The 25,078-nt window shown below is 46.5% G+C and overlaps 1 long non-coding RNA gene across 1 annotated transcript; it reads right to left on the bottom strand.

The window, feature by feature from the left end:
• Nucleotides 1–23,070: 23,070 nt before the first annotated feature.
• Nucleotides 23,071–23,675, bottom strand: LOC120987214. The gene is made up of 2 exons (XR_005775960.1): nt 23,529–23,675; nt 23,071–23,347 (listed from the first exon to the last, which is right to left on the bottom strand). It is a non-coding gene; the product is annotated as an uncharacterized LOC120987214 (long non-coding RNA).
• Nucleotides 23,676–25,078: the final 1,403 nt, after the last annotated feature.

Raw genomic sequence — 25,078 nt, 5'->3', positions numbered from 1 at the left:
GTGAAAGGGCTTCTTTAACATATTTTAGCCTAGTGGACAGTGTGGAAATTGCAGGATTATATACAATTTTTTTAAAAATATAGTGACATGAAAACATGTCAAAAAAAACATTCCCCAAAAATTTCAAAAAAAAATTATGTTTAAAGTGTACCTAAACCTTCACACACACACTTCATTAAAACCCAGGGGTGTAGCTATAGGGGAAGCAGGGGAAGTGGCTGCTTTGCGGCCTGAACTCAGAAGGGGCCCACCTAGAAGGAGGACTGAAAGATTTTATTGTCACTGCCCCTTCAACAATATTATACAGTCCTGATCAAAAGTTTAAGACCACTTGAAAAATGGCAAAAAAATCATATTTAGCATGGCTGGATCTTAACAAGGTTCCAAGTAGAGCTTCAACATGCAACAAGAAGAAATGGGAGTGAGACAAAACATTTTTTGAGCATTCAATTTAATGAAAACAACAAATAAACTGAAACAGGCTGTTTTTCAGCTGATCAAAAGTTTAGGACCACATGCCTTTAAAAGGCCAAATCTGTGCAAAGATGTGGATTCATTGTCATTTTCTGTCAGGTAGTCACACGTTGTGATGGCAAAGGCAAAACAACTCTCCCTTTCTGAACGTGGTCGGGTTGTTGAACTGCATAAGCAGGGTCTCTCACAGCGCGCCATCGCTGCTGAGGTGGGACGCAGTAAGACAGTCATTTGGAATTTCTTAAATTCTTAAATGATCCTGAGGGTTATGGAAAAAAAAGTCAAGTGGAAGACCCAAAAAAATTTCATCAGCACTGAGCCGGAGGGATCCAATTGGCTGTCCGTTAAGACACTGGACGATCCTCGACCCAAATTAAAGGGCCCTTACTGTGCTGACTGCAGCCCCATAACCATCAGACGGCATCTGAGACTGAAGGGCTTCAAAAACGGAAAAAACGTCTTCAAAGACCTCGTCTCCTTGAACGCCACAGAACTGCTCTTTTGGACTTTGCAAGAGAGCGCCCAAACATGGGACATTCAAAGGGTTGGAAGAAAGTTTTATTCTCTGATGATAAAAAATGTAACCTTGATGTCCTGATAGTTTCCAAGGTTACTGCATGACAAGCAGATCCCACCTGAGATGTTTTTATCTACGCGCCACAGTGGAGGGGGCCGCCATAATGGTCTGGGGTGCTTTTTCCTTCAGTGGAACAATGGAGCTTCAGGAAGTGCAGGGGCGTCAAACGGCCGCTGGCTATGCCCAGATGTTGCAGAGAGCATTCCTCATGACTGAGGGTCCTCGTCTGTGTGGTAACAACTGGGTTTTTCAACAGGACAACGCTACAGTACACAATGCCAGCAGGACAAGGGACTTCTTCCAGGAGAATAACATCACTCTTTTGGCCCCGGTGCGTGTTTCCCTGATCTAAATCCAATTGAGAACCTTTGGGGATGGATGGCAAGGGAAGTTTACAAAAATGGACAACAGTTCCAGACAGTAGATGGCCCTTCGTGCGGCCCGTCTTCACCACTTGGAGAAATGTTCCCACTCACCTCATGGAAACGCTTTGCAGCAAGCTTGCCGAAACAAATTTTTGAGGTGATAAACAATAACGGCGGAGCTACTCATTACTGAGTTCATGTTTGGAAGTTGGATTTCTGTTTTGGGGGGGTTCAGTTTTTTTTTTGAGGTGTGGTCCTAAACTTTTGATCAGCTGAAAAAACAGCCTGTTTCAGTTTATTCAATGTTTTCATTAAATTGAATGCTCAAAAAATGTTTTGTCTCACTCCCATTTCTTCTTGTTGCATGTTGAAGCTCTACTTGGAACCTTGTTAAGATCCAGCCATGCTAAATATGATTTTTTGCCATTTTTCAAGTGGTCTTAAACTTTTGATCAGGACTGTACAATGACATTATATACAGAGACACTGTAGGAAACGGTGCCGGGCCTCATCTGAGAGAGTGATCTTAACTAGCCACAGGAGTGGGGGTTGCACAGGAGTCAGGAGTTGCGAAGACGTTGCAGGGAGAGGTGGGCCCTTTCAAAAATTAGCTGTGGGGCCTGGTCATTTCTAGCTACGCCACTGTTAAAACGTGTTCTAAATTTGATGATTTTTGCAATGTACCGTACTTTTTTCCCCCTTTCCTAGTGAAATAGGCGCCTGAAGTTCAGATAGCTATTGCGCTCTAGAATCCATACCCTCATGCACTGCTGTGTACGGGATTACGGATTTCCCTCCAGCCACACTGAGCGATGTACAGGCCGCCATACATGGGTCTGGAAGTGTTTTTCGACCAAACAGCTTAGGCTCCATTCACACGTCCATGGTGTGTTGCGGACCCGCAAATTGCCGATCCGCAACACACCCACCCGGCACCCCTATAGAAATGCCTATTCTTGTCCGCAGCTGCGGACAAGAATAGGACATGTTCTATCTTTTGCGGAGCTGCGGACCCGAAGATCGGGGCCACGCTCCGCAAATGCGGACAGCACACTGTGTGCTGTCCGCATCCATTCCGTCCCCATAGAAAATGAATGGGTCTGCACCCGTTCCGCAAAATTGCGGAACGGATGCGGACCCATTTGCGGACGTGTGAATGGACCCTAACATGTATTTTAGTCTGTGACCGGAACCTCTGGAGATGTTTGACCCGTCACCTCGCTGTTCACATCCATAGCATTTGAGGCTTTAGCAGAGCGGACACAGGCAGAGCAGCGATGTGATATGGGTGCTATTGCCCTGTGCTCACTTTGCCCGGCTGATAGCCTGCAGACTACATCGGTACAGGCTATTAGCAGTGCCTTGTTATATTTCAATCATGATTGACCACGGCATCACAAGGGCTGGGATTTTCTGTGACCTTAGATGCCTCCAGGGGTAATCCAATGGGCGCAACTGTTGCGTCTCTACCGTCACAGTATCTTAAATGTATGACATTGGGCACAGTAACTGACTCCTAGTGCTTTAAATATACACTATGCTTCTTCTCTAGGAATGTCGCCACCCCTGTCCGCTGGTAGTGTCTGGTATTGCAGCTCATTGGACTATAGAAAAAGAGGTGATCTTTTTTAAACCCTTTAACTATGTAGGGTCCAGGAGTGGAGGTTCTTGGCCTCTTCTTCATGGATAATTATTTGGTATCCGGCAGGGCTGACAACCTTGCTCACTGTCAATTCATGTTGTCAATAAAGCGTATGGATCAGGTCTGTATAATGGATCCTCTATCCCAATTCCATACCCTGGTTCTTTGAGTATAGGACATGATCCTCTGGCCTCAGGAGGCTCATTCAGTATTATATCTTATTGACTCTGACACATCCTTGCAAGAGAATTTGCCTTAAACCCAAAATTTCCTTCTCGCTGCCAAGAACCTTCGTTTATTTTTGACGATAGTTTCTTAGGGGAAGGATGTGGTTGAAAAGCAGTTTTTTTTTCTAGGGTTTCTGAACAAACCTGGACTTGTGTAGCCTTCAAAAATATTGTTCTTGAAACCTTCCCAATACTGGGGCCTCGCTCAATAAAAACGACATCACCACCATCCTCCTCATCCTCTGACATGTATGTGAGAAGTCTCCGCACCGTCTGGATATCCTGAAAGTGGTTTAAATAAGCATTTGACGTCTCTAAACCTTAACAGCTATAGAACATGACTGAGCTGTGCGGAGGTCATGACTTCACCGGGCCGGGTAGAAGGGGGTTGTGGGTTGGGTCGTCATAATTACATGTGTTATGTAGGCAAATAAATGAATAAATGGCAGTGTGTGTCTTACTACAGGAAGCTCTGCGAATTATTATTATACCGCAAACCCCTGTTCCAAGCCACTAGACCAACACTACTATGACAGAGCAGATATTTGTATATTAATGCAGAAGTGGCTACATGAGTCACTACTAACATCTCAGCTTAAAGGGTTTGTATAAGACTAGGACAATGGGCCATTTGTTCATAAATGGTGCCTCCTTTGTGGACTGGCTGTGTCTGGTATTGCAGTGTAGTCCCATTTACTTGAATGAGCTGCAATACCAGACACAGCCTACAGGCAAAAGTGGCGCCGTTGCTTTCATATTGTCACATCTCTGATCCAAAAGCACCTATGTAAAAAGAAGTAGAAGTTAGTCTTACTGAATTCAATGCCGTAACCGTGAATCGGGTTTGGTTTGACGTTGTGATGTTTTTGGTGATGAATGCATCCTCCGCCTCATATTCTATTCACCTCAAACCTGAGAAACCAAGTTGTCAACAATCTAACTACAGGCAGGAATTGAAAAACGGTTGGTGGATCTCAAATCCGGAGGATGAAATTGATGATCCACCTTGCCTACATATGATGAGATGAGAACTTTCAGCTGTACAGCAGGACGTAAAACAAGATCCTTTCATTTACTCTAGCTTCTTGTGCTGACATCTAGGCTACTTTCACACTCGCGTTTGGTGTGGATCCAGCATGGATCTGCACAGACGGATCCGTTCAGATAATACAACCGTCTGCATCCGTTCAGAACGGATCCGTTTGTATTATCTTTAACATAGCCAAAACGGATCAGTCTTGAGCACCATTGAAAGTCAATGGAGGACGGATCCGTTTTCTATTGTGCCAGATTGTGTCATAGAAAATGGATCTGTCCCCATTGACTTACATTGTGTGTCCGAACAGATCCGTTTGGCTCAGTTTCGTCAGACGGACACCAAAACGGAATGGAGACGGGACGGAGGCAAACTGATGCATTCTGAGCGGATCCTTTTCCATTCAGAATGCATTAGAGAAAAACTGATCCGTTTTGGACCGCTTGTGAGAGCCCTGAACGGGTCTGAGAAACGGAAACCAAAACGCCAGTGTGAAAGTAGCCTAAATGGGCAACCTGAGACGTTGAAATATTTCATCATCCACTTTTCATGTATAATCACAGTACTAAGTACTGAGAAAATGTTTTTGTCCTGACATTATTTTTAGGAAAACCAGGTTTTAGAATTTTTTTTTATTACTTACATTTTATTAGATTCTATTTTCCAGATAACAAAGAACAGGGTGCAGGATGCTGAGACTCCTTAAAGAGACCAGTCCTGTATGGAGACTTATTGGCAATGCTCTATGGCAGGGATGCTCAACCTGCAGTTCTCCAGCTGTTGTAAAACCACAACTCCCACGATGCCCTTCTGTAGGATTATAGCTGTAGGCTGTCAGGAAATGATGGGAGTTGTAGTTTTGCAACAGCTGGAGGGCCGCAGGTTGAGCATGCCTGCTTTATGGGAAACAAATATGCAAAGAGGTATTTCCCAAGAGAGAGAACCATCTCACCAGCGCCATCTACTATTGGAAGTGGCTTCCTATGAGTCAAGAGCCAACCTTCCAACAAGCCTTGGGATTTGACAAGAGAACATAGCCAGGCCAGATATATACACTGACCAAAAATATAAACACAACACTTTTGGTTTTGCTCCCATTGTGCATGAGCTGAACTCAAAGATCTGAAACATTTTCTACATACACAAAAGTCCCATTACTCTCAAATATTGTTCACAAATCTGTCTACAGCTATCATGGGATGTCTGGTGTTAATCGCTTTCTTGAGGTCATGCCACAGCATCTCAATCAGGTTGAGGTCAGGACTCTGACTGAGCCACTCCAGAAGGCATATTTTCTTCTGTTTAAGCCATTCTGTTGTTGATTTACTTCTATGCTTTGGGTCGTTGTCCCGTTGCAACACCCATCTTCTGTTGAGCTTCAGCTGGTGGACAGATGGCCTTAAGTTCTCCTGCAAAATGTCTTGATAAACTTGGGAATTCATTTTTCCTTCGATGATAGCAATCCGTCCAGGCCCTGACGCATCAAAGGAGCCCCAAACCATGATGCCCCCACCACCATACATCACAGTTGGGATGAGGTTTTGATGTTGGTGTGCTGTGCCTCTTTTTCTCCCCACACATAGTGTTGTATGTTTCTTCCAAACAACTCACTTTGGTTTCATCTGTCCACAGAATATTTTGCAGTACTGCTGTGGACACATCCTCTTGTGCAAACTGTAAACGTGCAGCAATGTTTTTTTTTTTGGACAGCAATGGCTTCCTCTGTGGTATCCTCCCATGAAATCCATTCTTGTTTAGTATTTTACGTATCGTAGATTTGTTAACAGGATGTTTAGCATATGCCAGAGACTTTTGTAAGTCTTTAGCTGACACCTAGGATTCTTCTTCACCTCATTGAGCAGTCTGCGCTGTGCTCTTGCAGTCATCTTTACAGGGCGGCCACTCCTAGGGAGAGTAGCAGCAGTGCTGAACTTTCTCCATTTATAGACAATTTGTCTTACCGTGGACTGATGAACAGCAAGGCTTTTGGAGATACTTTTATAACCCTTTCCAGCTTTATGCAAGTAAACAATTCTTAATTGTAGGTCTTCTGAGAGCTCTTTTGTGCCAGGCATCATTCACATCAGGCAATGCTTCTTGTGAAAAGCAAACCCAGAACTGGTGTGTGTTTTTTTTAGGGCAGGGCAGCTGTAACCAACACCTCCAATCTCATCTCATTGATTGGACTCCAGTTGGCTGACACCTCACTCCAATTAGCTCTTGGAGATGTCATTAGTCTAGGGGTTCACATACTTTTTCCACCTGCACTGTGAATGTTTACATGGTGTGTCCAATAAAAACATGGTAACATTTAATTCTTTGTGTGGTATTAGTTTAAGCAGACTGTGATTGTCTATTGTTGTGACTTGGATGAAGATCAGATCACATTTTATGACCAATTTGTGCAGAAATCAAGGTTTCACATACTTTTTTTTGCAACTGTATATATCCATCCATCCATGCATGCATTGACAGCTGTTTTGTGGTGCTTGCCCCTCATCACTACAGAGTAAAATTCTAGCTGGCTCAGTGCGATGACTTGGAAGTGGCTTAGGGAGGGTGCTGAATCTCCTTTAAGACCTGTATGAAAACTTGCTAGAAGTATTCCATGGTGTGGAGACTTTTGGCAATGCTCTATGGGAAATGAATATGCAAAGAGATATCTCCCAATAAAGAGAACCATCTCGCCAGCACCACCATTGGAAGTGGGCTCCCTACGAGTCAAGATCCTACTTTCCAACAAGCCTTTACAAGGTTGTACGGTATGCGAGGCGAGTGGTGGATGGATAGGTATAGTTTCACATCGCATGCGCTCTGTTGTCAGAGACTGAACCGGAATCCGGCCCAGGGTTTTTTCCAGCCTCTAAGGCAGGCTTGGTTCCGGTCCAGAGATTGTGGTCCACTGGAGTTCACCTCCAGGTGGACTTTAAATAAACAGGAAGAGAGCACAACAGCTCTCTCATGTGCTGAGTCCTCAGGATTGTAACCTGTGTGGCTGAAGGGAAGCTATGTTTGGATGCGAGAGAAACAAAAGGTGTTGCTTTACCATTTGTGTGTGGCGGTGTCCGGGAGCAGCCCACACATCGTATAGTCAGGACAGGACTGTTTAGCTTAGCGCCGGACGGCAAGGATTTACTTTCTGTTTTGTTTGTTTTCTGCTGTGCAAACCTTTTGGGCTAAATAAACCTGGCAACCAGCCAGAGTTTCAAAGAAACTGCCTGCATACGGACTGTCTGTTTTCAGAAAAGGTGATCCCCACCAGCTAATCTACCACAAAGGGAATATAGACAGCCAGAATCCTGCTCCGTACTGATGAGGGGCAAGCACCCCAAAACAGCTGTCCACGGATGTGCAATGGGCGCCTCCCCCTAGGGCCCTCTATATAACGCGACCCAGGTGTAGGAATGCCGAGTGGTATAGTGCGGCCTAAAATGCCTTTTTATATGTGTGTCACTGTGCTCCTACCTAGATATGGCTGGACCCCAGGCTTTGGCTCCGAAGCAATAAATAGGGAGATTGATTGAGGAATAGAAAAATAACTTGAGTCCAGCCCTTGTAAGTAGTTGAACAGCAGCTTTACTTGAATAAGCATTCATCAAAACAATCTTCAAGCTCTGTCTTGGTTCCAGCAGGCTTTAGCATTAAACTGGCAGGCTTCTTCAATAACTTGCTTTTTCTCTCTCTCTGCTGTACTGATAAGCTGAATAGGTAACTTGGCTTTCTCTGTAAACAGCACTTTCTCTCTGTAGTTTGACTCTAAGTTAGGCCAGGGAACTTTCCTCCTGGCTCCTGAGGCTTCAAGCTGTGGCCTCCATGGCCAGCAGAGCTTTGAGTGCTCTGGCTGGTGTGGGCACGTCCAGCAGAGACATGCCCCCTGCACACCTATCCCCTAGCAGGAGGTTAGCTAGACTAACTAGAAACTGGTCCCCACCCTTCCTGCAGGAAGTGGGACTTGCCCACTTCTCCCCAGAGGGGGGTTAGAATGTTATGGAAAGCTCCATTCTACCTAAGGATAGCTCTGCCATTTACGCTGCCACCTGCTGGTGAACCAGGCACATCATATGTAATAAACAGTTACATAACAAGATTATGAATGCACACTGTAGAGGACCTAGGCAAAAATACATAAAATGACATTGTGTTAGCCCATTAGCAGGGTGTAGAAGTGGTAACACCACTCTTGGGTGTTACAGATGGATATCTGGCCTATACTCCCGTGTCAAATTTGGAGGCTTGTTGGAAAATCGCATTGGGACTCATAGGGAGCTACTTCCAATAGGTGGCGCTAGGAAAAAAAAGAAATATCTTCACTACATGTCATGGGCTTTCAAGTGCAAACACTCAGTTTGATGCCCCATCCCCACAAAGCAATACATACAAATCCCTGTATACAAATCCAGAACTGCACAAGAACATGTGACCTAATAAGGGTGCGTGCCACACAACACTCCCCCGCAACACCCCTTTTTATCTCTATACAGGATGGTTTTCAGCAAAGTGCATTCATTCTAAGGTAGAATAGGGCAATTCAATAATTCTAATGTTGGTCTCTGCATGGAAATATTCCCGATTTACATATTTACTTTAATTTACGTTATTTCCATTCTATTAATTTTGGACGGGTAGATTTATTACGTCTGCGCCAAGTGCCAACCTTTCACCTGATTACTTGAGTGACTGACAGCTGCTGGCAAGTGCTGGGAAATCTGGCCCACCTGCTCCACAGGCCAATCTCATCTGTATGATTTATGACTGTGTGTATATGTTAGTGTGCCTGGGCAGGAAATCTCAGGGAGCCGGGGTAATAAAAACACGACCTGTCTTGTAAAGGTCATTTTTCTACAGGAAAACATCACATTCATAATTTCGGATTCTGCCTATACACACCTTCTGGGATGTACCGCTTACTCACATAGCCTTATGCATTTAGCAGATTGTTTCCGTATCTTTGATACCATCCTCTTGGGTGTCAGACCAATGTGTCTTCAGAAGCTTACCTATTGTTTAAATCAAGTGTTTATGTTAAAATCTTTTTTTAAGAATTTTTGGTGTTACTATATCCTAAAGAAAATCTAAAATCCTGCTGTTTTCACACTTGCGTTGTGAAGATCGGGAAGGCAGTTCCGTCGCTGGAACTGCCTGCCGGATCCGGAAATCCGTGTGCAAACGGATAGCATTTGTAGACGGATTCAGATGCGGATCATTGAATGCATTGAAACACCATTCCGTCTCTCCGGTGTCATCTGGAAAAATGGATCCGGTATTTATTTTTGGGGCATTCTTAAAGGTCTGCGCATGCTCAGACCGGAAAAACTGATCCGTTTTGCTGGAACACTTGGTGCCGGATCCAGCATTAATGCATTTCAATGGAAAATTCCAGCAAGTGTTCCGGAATTTTGGACGGAGAAAATACAGCAGCATGCTGTGGTATTTTCTCCGGCCAAATACCGTAAGAGGGACTGAACTGAAGACATCCTGATGCATCCTGAACGGATTGCTCTCCATTCAGAATGCATTAGGATAAAACTGATCAGTTTTTTTTTCCGGTATTGAGCCCCTAGGATGGAACTCAATACCGGAAAACTTTAACGCAAGTGTGAAAGTACCCTAAGACTAACATTAGACTGATAATTCCTGTTCTGTAGAGACCACTTCTCAGCAGTCATCTTATTATCAACACAGGCAGGAATACAACAAAAGGTAACACACATATATAGCTAGCTAAATGGATGGATGGATGGACAGACAGGCAGACAGACCAGATAAATAGATACAGTAGGTAGATAGATATAGATAACACTTGGATCTACTATTTGTAATAGGTGATGGGCAAAGCTTTTCAACCCCCCTCCTTGCACAATGACTTCTCTGGAACAGGCTTTACTGTAAGTGAACATCCAATTAAAGCAAATTGTGAATAGTTCAATATGTGTGATATTCCACAAAGACTCACCAAATATACAAGGACACACATATAATATAAATTCATAGTTTATTAGTCAATTGTTCATACAAAATATAATAAATAACATCCTTAAAAATAAGCAGCAATGCATGAAGTACTGTAGCAGCATGTACCCCCCCCCCCCCCCTAAAGTTCACCGGATCATGACTGTAAACTCGGAAATGCTATGTCCGTTGGAGTCCAAAAAAATTGTCAATGATTGACCTCACAAGACGGACAAACATCCACAACCCTGTACAAGACCTTGTATAACACAATGACTGATTGCCGAGGTATGGTGGTCACACGGCCAGTGCCCAGAGAATTTTTCCCAATTAGACCTAAAAGCATAAACCATACTAAACCAAACAAAAAAACAAATAAAAATACTGCAAGGTAAACAGAGTAACAAATACTGACCAGGGACCTGGAGGAGACGCCAACCCCGACGCGCGTTTCACCTCGCTTCCTCTTTTAGGTCTACTGTAATTGGGAATTATTCTCTGGGCGCTGGCCGTGTGACCACCATACCTCGGCAATCGGTCATTGTGTTATACAAGGTCTTGTACAGGGTTGTGGATGTTTGTCCGTCTCGTGAGGTCAATCATTGACAATTTTTTTGGACTCCAACGGACATAGCATTTCCGAGTTTATAGTCATGATCCGGTGAACTTTAGGGGGGGGGGGGGGGGGTTACATGCTGCTACAGTACTTCATGCATTGCTGCTTATTTTTTTAAGGATGTTATTTATTATATTTTGTATGAACAATTGACTAATAAACTATGAATTTATTTATATGTGTGTCCTGTATATTTGGTGAGTGTTCACTGTAAGTGAATAAAAAGAATGGCAGCAGAAAGGGCCAGAGAGGACCCTATTCTGGAGATCAGTGAGTGTCCCCTCTTTGCGAAATGCCTGGGATATCTTGTGGATATGCCATAAATAGCACCCCTATAAAGTGACTTGCCCAGAAGTTGAAAAACATGGCTGCTTTCTTCCAGAAACAGCGCCACCCCTTTCCATGGGTTATACCTGGTATTGCTGCTCAGCTCCATTGAAGTGAGGGGGGGGGGGGGGCTGCAGTACCACGCATGATCTATGGACAGGTGTGGCTCTGTTTTTTTAACAAAGCAGTCATATTTTTCTACCCTTTTAAGAATATTAAAAAACAACTTTTAAACGGATGGCGGTAATCTCACATAGCCAGGCCAGCTGACTTATCGGAGCTGGAACTCATGAAAGCAGGTCTTAGAGAAGCGAGCGATTGTACAGTGTGCGGATATGTAATCCGCAGCGTTATGACGGGCATTTGTAAATATTTTTCGGAAAATAGAGAATGGCATCAGTCATCGTAGCTTGCTTTGATCTCCCTGAACGTGTTTACCTCTTTGGCAGCCTGGCAGTGATCGCTCTGAGAATCGCCATCTGTCTTCCAATGTTCAAAAAGGAAGACAAATCCTCCCATGTCACTGCGAGTTAGAACTAAGTGTTCACTGTGTCATTAAACAAGACCCCCTGTTGGATTTTAATTGCTGTATGAGTGTCACGGCCATGGCTATGTCCGTGACTCCTGAACCGCATGCGGTTGTCAGCGGTTTTCATTGGTGTTCAATCACAGGTGAGGGCTGTGGTATTGGCCTCACCTGTGGTTGCCGCTGGCAACAGTATGTATGTGGCAGCGTAGCAGGCTGAGCTGTGCCATGCAGCTCGCTACGCTGCGCATGCGGTTTTGTGTGTGATGTGTGGATGTGTGCACTGTGTTTTATGTTATTGTGTGCACGTTCCCTTTTAAGTGGTGTTTTCCCTTCCCTGGTGTTGAAGGGTTAATCCCCCTTCCTAGTGTGTGTGATCACTGGGTGTGTCCGACTGTGGGGTGTGGCTTCTTGGCCTATAAAGCCTCACTGCTTTTGCAGGCTTCAGGTTGCTTCAGCCATGCTTAGCTGAGAGCAGCCTCATGTATTTATTACCTGCCAGTAAGAGCCACCCCCTGTGGTCATAAAACCTTAATGTCATAACCATAATGTCGCTTTAAGTTATTTCTAGTTATGTGTGATGTCCGTGTGATGTTTTATATGTGATTTTGTGCAGCTATGGATCTGGGTCCCTGTGTGGGGATGCGTTTGTGATCTGCACCCTGCTAACACAGGGATCCAGTCAGCAAGGCTGTGGCAGGTAGGTGGAACTCTTTGTTCACCTGCCATATCCATAGAGCTGTTTATGTCTCCCCTTTTCCTGCAGCTTGGCCGTTGAGACTCCTGCTCCTCCGTGTCTAGGAGGAGTGGGCTTGTCTTACTCAGCTCCTAGGTGAGGGTCATCTTGAGGGCTAGCAGGGACTTTTAGGTTCCGGAGCATGAGCCCTCCTACCATCAAGGTTGGCTCATGTAGCTAGGAGCCAGGGTCAGGTTAGGGATGCGTTTAGGAGGTGACCTGCTCCCTAATCCCTGTCTTCATGGCCAAGCAGCCGTAACATCACCGGGCTCCACACGGCTGAGGATTTCCCCCATCCTCAGCCGTGACAGTATGACCACAGTCGCTTCTTACGTGGCGCTCCCTCGAAAGAGGGTAAAGCATGCACCGCTATCTGCGGATGGGGTGCATGCGCGTTCTCCGGAGGGAGAGCGTTATGGGGCTCACCATTTACGGCGCGGTGAGTGGCATTCCCCGCCATTCCCAGCTCACCGTTGTCCGTGTTGGTGTCCCCTTTTTGTTTGTCTTTCCCCTCCCCCCCCTCCCATTGTTTCTTATGCCTCACCAACTTTCCCCTTTTGTTGTTGGGAGGGGCTTTGAGGGGTGGGAGTATCCTTCCCTCGAAAGAGGGTGAAGCATGTACCGCCGTCTGCGAAGGGGTACATGCGCGCTCTTCGGAGGGAGAGCGTTCTGGGGGTTTCGCCTCTGACGGCGCGGTGAGTGGCGTTTCCCCGCCTTCCCTTCACCGTTGCCTCGTTTGGCGTCCCCCTGATTTTATAGCACTAGGGTGTTTGTTTGGTGTGCGAGTTGCATACCTTCGAAAGAGGGTGCAGCAGGCAGTGCCATATCCATGTGGCCTGCATGCGCGTTCTCCGGAGGGAGAGCGTTCCTGGGGGTTCTCCGTTAACGGCACGGTTGGTGGCGTATTCCCCGCCACCTTTCCTTCCGTGTCCGTGTTGGGGATCCCTCGTCCCTCTCCATGTTCCCATCTCTGGTCGTTTGCTGGCAGCACTCCGTAGGTGGTCCGGCTGCTTGCTGGTTAGGAGTGTCTGCTGGCAGCGACTGGAGTGGGGACGTGAGTGGAGAGTCCCCTCGTCCATCTCTCAGTGGTTCTTTTCTCTTTGTTGCTGGTGCGGGCTGCAGTCCTCGTCGGACTGGCTAGTGTGAGCCGGGAGAGGATGCAGCTGACAGCGACCCCTTTTTAGAACCGGCACTGAGAGTGGACGTCCCCTTCTCCTATCCCCTTGTCTGAGTCCCTCACGTGTCTTTTTTTGGTGGGGGGGCTTTGAGGGGTGGGAGTGTCACGGCCATGGCTATGTCCGTGACTCCTGAACCGCATGCGGTTGTCAGCGGTTTTCATTGGTGTTCAATCACAGGTGAGGGCTGTGGTATTGGCCTCACTTGTGGTTGCCGCTGGCAACAGTATGTATGTGGCAGCGTAGCAGGCTGAGCTGTGCCATGCAGCTCGCTACGCTGCGCATGCGGTTTTGTGTGTGATGTGTGGATGTGTGCACTGTGTTTTATGTTATTGTGTGCACGTTCCCTTTAAGTGGTGTTTTCCCTTCCCTGGTGTTGGAAGGGTTAATCCCCTTCCTAGTGTGTGTGATCACTGGGTGTGTCCGACTGTGGGGTGTGGCTTCTTGGCCTATAAAGCCTCACTGCTTTTGCAGGCCTTCAGGTTGCTTCAGCCATGCTTAGCTGAGAGCAGCCTCATGTATTTATTACCTGCCAGTAAGAGCCACCCCTGTGGTCATAAACCTTAATGTCATAACCATAATGTCGCTTTAAGTTATTTCTAGTTATGTGTGATGTCCGTGTGATGTTTTATATGTGATTTTGTGCAGCTATGGATCTGGGTCCCTGTGTGGGGATGCGTTTGTGATCTGCACCCTGCTAACACAGGGATCCAGTCAGCAAGGCTGTGGCAGGTAGGTGGAACTCTTTGTTCACCTGCCATATCCATAGAGCTGTTTATGTCTCCCCTTTTCCTGCAGCTTGGCCGTTGAGACTCCTGCTCCTCCGTGTCTAGGAGGAGTGGGCTTGTCTTACTCAGCTCCTAGGTGAGGGTCATCTTGAGGGCTAGCAGGGACTTTTAGGTTCCGGAGCATGAGCCCTCCTACCATCAAGGTTGGCTCATGTAGCTAGGAGCCAGGGTCAGGTTAGGGATGCGTTTAGGAGGTGACCTGCTCCCTAATCCTGTCTTCATGGCCAAGCAGCCGTAACATCACCGGGCTCCACACGGCTGAGGATTTCCCCCATCCTCAGCCGTGACAATGAGATTCAAAAACATATATACGCAGAGCAAAGACGACAACCACCAAAGAAGTTTCGTCCTTAGTTCCCGGAAGACATTAATGTTGTATGAATACAAAATGTGTCACTCACTTAAGAGACAGGGAATACAGAGAAGTCTGATGATTTAAGGCGTCATACCGCCTTAACGTGTAACTCTCGTTTCAGTTTATATTTAATATAGTGTAGGGACAGGGACGTTAAGCAATTTTGTAATATACTTTATTAGAGAAAGAGATGTTTCTTTGTACTAAAAAAGCATGTCAAATGCCCAATATAGATAAAGAGTCAAAAAATAAAAGGTTGGCTACCTGCAGCCACCACTAGAGGGAGCTTACTGTGTTTTACATATATAGACAGTATCCAGTTAGCTACTAAGCTCCCTCTAGTGGCAACTGCAGGCACATAGCAAGTTGGGTAAGCAATTGGAGATGTGGACCCTCTGAGTCACTTGGTGTAGGGCTAAGTGGAGGAGTCGAGTCTAAAGGAGTCGTCCATACGACCCACAGACCGAGAAGGACAGCAGAGTGACAACTGGGAGCAGGACCGGACAGGTGAGCTGGAGATGGTTACACTTTGTTTACGCATGGGATCTGGAGCTCTGTATCAGAGCTTCCATCACTATAAAGATATATCAAGAAATAAATCAGCACACCGCTTTGAAAAAAAAATGTGTTCAAGGGTGGACATTCATTTAAAGGGATCCTGTCATCAACTTTTTTGCTAACCTCACTGAGGGCAGCATAAAATAGTGACAGACATGCTGATGTCAGCGGTGTGTCACACATGAGCTAAAAGTAAGTGGTTGCTGAGAACCAGCATCATAATCATTGCAGCCCAGGCCTGGAAAAGAGTCAAATCTACCTGAGAAGAGTCCTGGTTATCCATAATCTCCTGCTCTCCTCGCCCATCTGCTGATGGTTGGCAGTTCTCTCCTAGAGGGAAAGAGAGAAAACTAGGTAGAAGACTGTCAGTCATCAGCAGGTGGGCAGGAGATCATGAATAACCAGGACTCTTCTCAGATGGCCGTGACTCTTTTCCAGGCCCAGTCTGCAATGATTGTGATGTTGGTTCTCGGCAACCACTTACTTTTAACTTTTAAATGACAAACTGCTGAAATCAACTCACCTGTCTCTACTTTATACTGCCGTTAGTATGGGCAGCATAAAGTTGATGACAGGTTCCCTTTAAAGGGGTTGTCCAGGTTGACGGCTGAACCTGGACATATCCCCATCTTCACCCCTCCGGCCCCCCTGATATGAGCATAGGAGCATTTCATGCTCCAACGCCCTCTTTTGCCCTGTGCTGAATCGCAAAGAGCAAAGGCATTTTTTGGAGATCCGGTGACGTAGTGGGCTCTCCATAGGAACTGCTAGGCAGAGGTCTCCACCTAGCAGTGAGCCCGGTGATGTCACCGACACTGATGGGCGGGCTTTAGCGCTGCCCTAGCCTATAAAACGGCTAGGGCAGTGCTTAAGCCCACCCATCAGAACTGATGACATCACCGGGAACACTGCTGGGTGGAAGCCTCTGCCTAGCAGTATACCATTGTAAACGAAAAAGCCCTTGCCCTGCTCGATAAAGCGCAGGGCAAGGGAGAGCATCAGAGTATAAAATGCTCCTATGCTCATATCAGGGGGGCTGGAGAGATAAAGATAGGGATATGTCTGGGTTCAGCTCTGAACCCGGACAACCCCTTTAACCTCTTAAGGACATAGGGCGTACAGGTACGCCCTTGTGCCCTGGTACTTAAGGACACAGGGCGTACATGTACGCCCTGTGTATTTTCGATCACCGCCGGGCGGCGGGCGGTGATCGGAACCCCGTGCCTGCTCAAATCATTGAGCAGGCACTTGGGGCAAATGCGCCGGGGGGTCCGGTGACCCCCCCCATGTATGCGATCGCAGAAAACCGCAGGTCAATTCAGACCTGCGGTTTTCTGCGTTTCCGGGTTGTTCGGGTCTCTGAAGACCCGATAACCCGGAACAGGATGGTGATGGTGGTGTGATTTCACCCCACCAATCACCATCCAGCGATCCTGAGTGGTGATGGTGACATCACCACTTAGGATCGCTTTCCGATTGGTCTGTGGGCGGTCCGGCGCCAAATTCAAAAGAGGCAGGCGCTCCTCTCCTCCTCCTTTTGTGTTCCGGAGCCGGAGGAGAGAGGAGCTGCCTGCACGTGTGCCCACCATCGTTGCCAGCACCCCCAGGACCCGATCTGTGCCCCCAGGACCTGATCTGTGCCCCCAGGACCTGATCTGTGCCCCAGCACCCCCCATCAGGTACATAGGGACAGCATAGGGAAAGTTTGTTTTAGGCAGGGAAAAAAAAGGGAAAGTTAGTTTCTGAACTTTTCTTACTTTGATTGCATCACCCTAAGTTAGGGTGTCTGGGGTCCACAGCACAGCTGTGTGACCCTAGACCCCCCCAGGGGTGCTGCCACTTGTCCAACCCCCCCCCACCTTTTTTGGGGTGCATTTTTTATTTTATTTTTTGTACGCTGATTGTGGCCGGCACTTAGTGTCCGGCCACTGTTAGCGCATCGCACACCCCACCGCTGATCAACTTCGGACAGTTGATCAGCGGTTTTGATTTTTTTCCCCCACATTTTTTGCCCTTTTTTTAGTTAGTTTATTTTATTTTTTTTCTGTTAGTTTTAGGGTGAGTTCGTGAACACCCGTGCCCCCACACACACGCACACAAAATAAAGAGTTACACACACGCACATATACACGCAGACACACACTCCCCTATGGCCCGCCGGACGTTCTCGGCCGAGGAGGCATACGCCCAGCTTGCCTCCGACTCCGAGAGTCCCAGTGAGGATGAGGATGACCCCACATTCCTGTTGTCATCCGCATCCTCCTCATCATCTAGCGATGATGATGAGCCCCCAAGGCGGCGGAGACGCCGCCAGGCGGAGCAAGGGGACCGCCATGTTAGGGACCCTGTGGCCCACACTAGTACGAGCAGCTCTGGGACTCGTACTGGTTTCCCGGCCCACCAGTTAAATCCACCGGAGCCCCCTTCCGGTGAACTTGTCTGGTGTAGCCCAGAGCGATACGAGCCCGTGATTCCTGATTTTGTAGGCCAATCAGGAATCCAGATTTCCACAGTGGGCTACACTGAATATGACTTTTTTTGTCATTTTTTCAGTGACCCACTGGTAAATCTGATGGTGGAGCAGACGAATCTGTACGCCCAACAGTTCGTCGCTCAACACCCGGGCTCCTTTTTGGCCAGGCCCGGTGGCTGGACGCCGGTCAGTGCAGCCGAAATGAGGATATTTTGGGGCCTCGTGCTGCATATGGGCCTGGTCAAAAAACCCAGTGTCAGGCTGTACTGGAGTGGGGACGTCCTATACCAGGCCCCACTTTACAGTACAGCCATGACACGCTCCCGGTTTGAGGCCATCCGGAAATGTCTGCATTATTCCGATAATGCAGCATGTCCCCCCCGAGGTGATCCTGCCCATGACCGTCTGTATAAGATACGGCCGGTCATCGATCACTTTGGGGCCAAATTCATGGAGGCCTATGTACCTGGAAGGGAGGTCGCGGTTGATGAGTCTCTCATTGCGTTCAAGGGGAGACTCATTTTCCGCCAGTATGTGCCCTCCAAGCGGGCGAGGTATGGCGTGAAGCTATACAAAATTTGTGAGAGTACCTCAGGGTACACTTACAAATTTCGTGTGTACGAGGGGCGAGATTCCCGGATTCAACCCCCAGAATGTCCCCCCACTCTGGGTGTTACCGGGAAACTTGTGTGGGACCTTATGTACCCACTGCTGGATAAGGGTTACCACCTTTACGTGGATAACTTTTATACCAGTATCCCCTTGTTCCAGTCCCTTGCCGCCAGATCCACGTCCGCTTGTGGGACCGTGCGGAAAAATCAACGCGGCCTCCCTGCCCACCCCCTCCAGGTACCTATCCCCAGGGGTGAGACCCGTGCCCTTACCACTGGAAACCTGTTGCTGGTCAGGTATAAGGACAAGAGGGATGTCCTTATGCTGTCCACAATTCATGGTAACGGCATCACCCCTGTCCCTGTGCGAGGTACCGCGGCAACGGTCCTCAAGCCCAATTGTATCGTCGCCTACAATCGGTATATGGGAGGAGTTGATCTCTCGGATCAAGTCCTCAAGCCATATAATGCCATGCGCAAAACCCGGGCATGGTACAAAAAAGTTGCGGTCTACTTGGTGCAGGTTGCCATGTACAACTCTTTTGTACTATCCCGAAGCGCTGGCAGCACAGGGACTTTCCTCCAGTTCTATGAGGCAGTCCTCAAGGCCCTGATCTTTTCGGACCGGGAAAGAGCAGGCCGGAGTACCTCGGGAACTGTAGGTGCCCGGATCGTCCCTGGCCAACACTTTCCAGGTGTGGTCCCCCATACTGGAAAGAAGGGACGAACCCAAAAAAAGTGCAGAGTGTGTCGCAGGAGGGGGATACGGAAGGACACGACTACTCAGTGCGACACGTGCCCCGATCATCCGGGCCTCTGCATTGACGGTTGCTTCAGGGAGTATCACACTTCCATGGAGTACTAAATTTATATCCCAATTTAGCACTGACATCGGATAAAAAAAAATGGTTCTCAGACCTGAGACACCCAAAAAAACTAAAATAATTTATTAAAAGTAGACATATTAGGTATCGCCGCGTCGGTAATAATCTCCTCTATAAAGCTACCCCATGACCAACCCCCCCAGATTAACACGGTCAAGAAAAAAAAAAAAAAAAAAGGTGCAAAAAAAGTTTTTTTTTGTCACCTTACATAATAAAAAGTTTAATAGCAAGCGATCAAAAAGTCATATAGCCCCCAAAATAGTGCCAATAAAACCGTCCGCTCCTCCCGCAAAAAATGAGCCCCCACATGAGATAATTGGATAAAAAAAATAAAAATAAAATGACCCTTAGACTTTAGAGATACCCAAAAAAAAGATTTGTATCAAAAAAGATAATATAGTCAAAAACCTAAATAATTGTAAAAAAAGTAGACTTATTAGGTATTGCCGCGTCCGTAAGAATCTCCTCTATAAAAATATCCCATGACCTAACCCCCCAGATTAACACGGTTAAAAAAAAAAAAAAAAACGGTGCCAAAACCGCTATTTTTGGCACTTTTCCATTTCAATCCGTTTTTTCCGGTAACAAAACAAGGGTTAACAACCAAACAAAACTTAATATTTATTACCCTGATACTGCAGTTTACAGAAACACCACATTTGTGGTCGTAAACTGCTGTATCAGTAAAAGGGAGGCCGCAAAAGGAAAGGACCGACATGGTTTCTGGAAGGCCGATTTTGATGGCCTTTTTTATTGACACCATGTCCCTTTTGAAGCCCCCCTGATGCACTCTAGAGTAAAAACTCCCCAAAACTGACCCCATCTAAGAAACTACACCCCTCAAGGTATTCAAAACTGATTATACAAACTTTATTAACCCTTTAGGTGTTCCTCAACAGTTAATGGCAAATGGAGATGAAATTTCAGAATTAAAATTTTTGGTAACCTTGCCTCACAAAAATGTAATATAGAGCAACCAAAAATCATATTTACCCTAAAAATAGTCCCCAAAAAAATGCCACCTTATCCCGTAGTTTCCAAAATGGGGTCACTTTTAGGGAGTTTCTACTCCAGGGGTGCATCAGAGGGGTTGAAACAGGACACAGTGTAAATAAACCGGTCCATAAAAATCAGCCCTCCAAAAACCAAACGGCGCACCTTTCACTCTACGCCCCGCTGTGTGGCCGTACATTAGTTTACGGCCACATATTGGGTGTTTCTGTAAACGGCAGAGTCAGGGCAATAAAGATACAGTCTTGTTTGGCTGTTAACCCTTGCTTTGTTAGTGGAAAAAAATGGGTTAAAATGGAAAATAAGGCAAAAAAATGAAATTTTCAAATTTCATCCCCATTTGCCAATAACTCTTGTGCAACACCTAAAGGGTTAACGACGTATGTAAAATCAGTTTTGAATACCTTGAGGGGTGTAGTTTCTTAGATGGGGTCACTTTTAGGGAGTTTCTACTCTAGGGGTGCATCAGGGGGGCTTCAAATGGGACATGGTGTAAATAAACCAGTCCATAAAAATCAGCCCTCCAAAAACCAAACGGCGCACCTTTCACTCTACGCCCCGCTGTGTGGCCGTACAGTAGTTTACGGCCACATATTTGGTGTTTCTGTAAACGGCAGAGTCAGGGCAATAAAGATACAGTCTTGTTTGGCTGTTAACCCTTGCTTTGTTAGTGGAAAAAATGGGTTAAAATGGAAAATAAGGCAAAAAAATGAAATTTTCAAATTTCATCCCCATTTGCCAATAACTCTTGTGCAACACCTAAAGGGTTAACGACGTATGTAAAATCAGTTTTGAATACCTTGAGGGGTGTAGTTTCTTAGATGGGGTCACTTTTAGGGAGTTTCTACTCTAGGGGTGCATCAGGGGGGCTTCAAATGGGACATGGTGTAAATAAACCAGTCCATAAAAATCAGCCCTCCAAAAACCAAACGGCGCACCTTTCACTCTACGCCCCGCTGTGTGGCCGTACAGTAGTTTACGGCCACATATTTGGTGTTTCTGTAAACGGCAGAGTCAGGGCAATAAAGATACAGTCTTGTTTGGCTGTTAACCCTTGCTTTGTTAGTGGAAAAAATGGGTTAAAATGGAAAATTAGACAAAAAAATGAAATTCTCAAATTTCATCCCCATTTGCCAATAACTCTTGTGCAACACCTAAAGGGTTAACGACGTATGTAAAATCAGTTTTGAATACCTTGAGGGGTGTAGTTTCTTAGATGGGGTCATTTTTAGGGAGTTTCTACTCTAGGGGTGCATCAGGGGGCTTCAAATGGGACATGGTGTAAATAAACCAGTCCATAAAAATCAGCCCTCCAAAAACCAAACGGCGCACCTTTCCCTCTACGCCCCGCTGTGTGGCCGTACAGTAGTTTACGGCCACATATTGGGTGTTTCTGTAAACGGCAGAGTCAGGGCAATAAAGATACAGTCTTGTTTGGCTGTTAACCCTTGCTTTGTTAGTGGAAAAAATGGGTTAAAATGGAAAATTAGACAAAAAAATGAAATTCTCAAATTTCATCCCCATTTGCCAATAACTCTTGTGCAACACCTAAAGGGTTAACGACGTATGTAAAATCAGTTTTGAATACCTTGAGGGGTGTAGTTTCTTAGATGGGGTCACTTTTAGGGAGTTTCTACTCTAGGGGTGCATCAGGGGGCTTCAAATGGGACATGGTGTAAATAAACCAGTCCATAAAAATCAGCCCTCCAAAAACCAAACGGCGCACCTTTCCCTCTACGCCCCGCTGTGTGGCCGTACAGTAGTTTACGGCCACATATTGGGTGTTTCTGTAAACGGCAGAGTCAGGGCAATAAAGATACAGTCTTGTTTGGCTGTTAACCCTTGCTTTGTTAGTGGAAAAAATGGGTTAAAATGGAAAATTAGACAAAAAAATGAAATTCTCAAATTTCATCCCCATTTGCCAATAACTCTTGTGCAACACCTAAAGGGTTAACGACGTATGTAAAATCAGTTTTGAATACCTTGAGGGGTGTAGTTTCTTAGATGGGGTGATTTTTGGGTGGTTTCTATTATGTAAGCCTCGCAAAGTGACTTCAGACCTGAACTGGTCCCTAAAAATTTAGTTTTTGTAAATTTCTGAAAAATGTCAAGATTTGCTTCTAAACTTCTAAGCCTTATAACATCCCCAAAAAATAAAATATCATTCCCAAAACAATTCTAACATGAAGTAGACATATGGGGAATGTAAAGTCATCAGAATTTTTGGGGGTATTACTATGTATTACAGAAGTAGAGAAACTGAAACTTTGAAATTTGCTAAATTTTTCCAAATTTTTGTTAAATTAGGTATTTTTTGGTGCAAAAAAAAATAATTTTTTGACTTCATTTTACCACTGTCATGAAGTACAATATGTGACGAAAAAACAATCTCAGAACGGCCTGGATAAGTCAAAGTGTTTTAAAGTTATCAGCACTTAAAGGGACTCTGGTCAGATTTGCAAAAAATGGCCTGGTCCTAAGGTGTAAAAAGGCTGTGTCCTTAAGGGGTTAAGTAGAAGATCCATCTATCTAGAAGAAGTCAGGATGCAAAGCCCCATTACAAAGCATTATCTTCAGGTACATGAGCAAAGTAAAAGCCCAGATGTGCACAGAGTGGTTACCACCTCCTTTCCATTGAAACGGGCACAATAATCAAAATGAAAGGGGATTATGAAATTAGAAAAAAGCTTAGTGCCAGTGGCGTAGCTAGAAATGACTGGGCCCCATAGCAAAAAAAATGTATGGGCCCCCCTCCCGGATCTCCCACCCCACATACCTCTCAGACCTCCCAACCCTTCCAGAGCTCCCACCCACACACCCCTCCAGGACCTCCCAACCCAACATCCCCACACCCCTCCTAGACTTCCTACCCCCACACCCATCCTAAATCTCCCACCGTCAGTCCCCAGATATAATGGTCCAGACATCAAGTGTCCTGCTCCCCCCTCCTGCCTATATAATGGTCCAGACCTTCAGGTTCCTGCTTCCCCCTACTCCCCATATATAATGGTCCAGACCTCCAGGATCATGCTTCCCCCTACTCCCCATATATAATGGCCCAAACATCCAGGGTCCTGCTCCCCCCTCCTCCCTAAATATAATGGTCCAGACCTCCAGGGTCCTGCTTCCCCCTTCTCCCTAAATATAATGGTCCAGACCTCCAGGGTCCTGCTCCCCCATAAATAGAATGTTCCAGACCTCCAGTGTCCTGTTCCCCCCTATATAATGGTCCAGACCTCCAGGGTCCTGCTCCCCCCTTCTCCTTAAATATAATGGTCCAGACCTCCAGGGTCATGCTCCCCCCTTCTTAAATATAATGGTCCAGACCTCCAGGGTCCTGCTCCCCCCTTCTCCTTAAATATAATGGTCCAGACCTCCAGGGTCCTGTTCCCCCCTATATAATGGTCCAGACCAGACATCCAGGGTCCTGCTCCCCCTTCTCCTTAAATGTACTGGTCCAGACCTCCAGGGTCCTTCTCCCCCTTCTCCTTAAATGTACTGGTCCAGACCTCAAGGGTCTTGCTCCCCCCTGCTCCCCAGATATAATGGTCCAGACCTCGGGATCCCACTCCCCCCTCCTCCCCAGATATAATGGTTCAGACCTCCAGTGTCCTGTTCCCCCTATATAATGGTCCAGACTAGACCTCCAGGGTCCTGCTCCCCCCTTCTCTTTAAATGTACTGGTCCAGACCTCCAGGGTCCTGCTCCCCCTTCTCCTTAAATGTACTGGTCCATCCTCCAGGGTCCGGCTCCCCCTTCTCCTTAAATGTACTGGTCCATCCTCCAGGGTCCGGCTCCCCCCTCCTCCCCAGATATAATAGTCCAGGACTCCAGAGTAAGTTTTACCAGTCCCAGAGTCAGCCAGCCCTCACCTCACAGCCACTTAAACATCTGCGCGCCCACACTCCAGCAGCGCTGCCAGGCCCAGCAGCACGCAGCTTCGCTGTACGCTCCGCCTCCTCCACTTCCGGGCAGTAGGACTGCCGCCCAGACTGGGAGCGGGACCACTCCCTCTCCTCACTGCAGGTACGCCTCTCTGCCTCCGGCCGCCCCCTATCGCACCGCCCACAGCCTGCAGGCCCTGAAGATAGCGCTTTTATCTGTCTGTCCTGGAGGGGCCTGCGACCCCTGTAGCTACGCCACATGAATTGAAAAAAAAAAAAAATCCTCAGCCGGCGGCCCGGGCCCCCAGTGGCGTAGGGCCCCATAGCTTTGGAGATCCCTACGCCCATGCTTAGTGCCACTCTTGTCTGTGCCTGGTATTACAGTTCAGCACCACTAAAGCCCATGGACAACCTTTCTATCTAATCTCATACAACCCCTTTAAGATTATAACTCTTAAAGTGAAATCCTGATAAAATGTGTCTAAGACATATGTTACAGTACAATTTTTATGAGATGGTTCCTTTCTCAAAAGCTGGCAGTGCTACACATTGCAATCTGCAAAGCTAATAAGTTTGTACAGTACCTGGTAGTACTGGCAGGGGTATATATACCACAGTGGAAGACTACACCATAGCTGTGGGGACCATACTACATTGTTTACCTGCAGCCACCAATGCATTAAATAGAAGTTGTATATATAGCTATACAGTTAGCTCCACCTAGTGGTGACTGCAGGTAATCAGAATGTTCTCTTTTAACTCCATCACTGCATCTTTACCTTTTTTGGGGGCCCTGTGATTTCTGTATTCTGAGAAGACAGATAAGACATGATGGAGACAGGACTCCTAATACTATATCCACAT

This window comes from Bufo bufo, chromosome 1, assembly GCF_905171765.1.
Source record: "Bufo bufo chromosome 1, aBufBuf1.1, whole genome shotgun sequence".
Classification (NCBI taxonomy): Eukaryota; Metazoa; Chordata; class Amphibia; order Anura; family Bufonidae; genus Bufo; species Bufo bufo.
The sequence above is the reverse complement of the archived record's forward strand: the minus strand, read 5'-3'. Positions and strand labels throughout refer to the sequence as shown.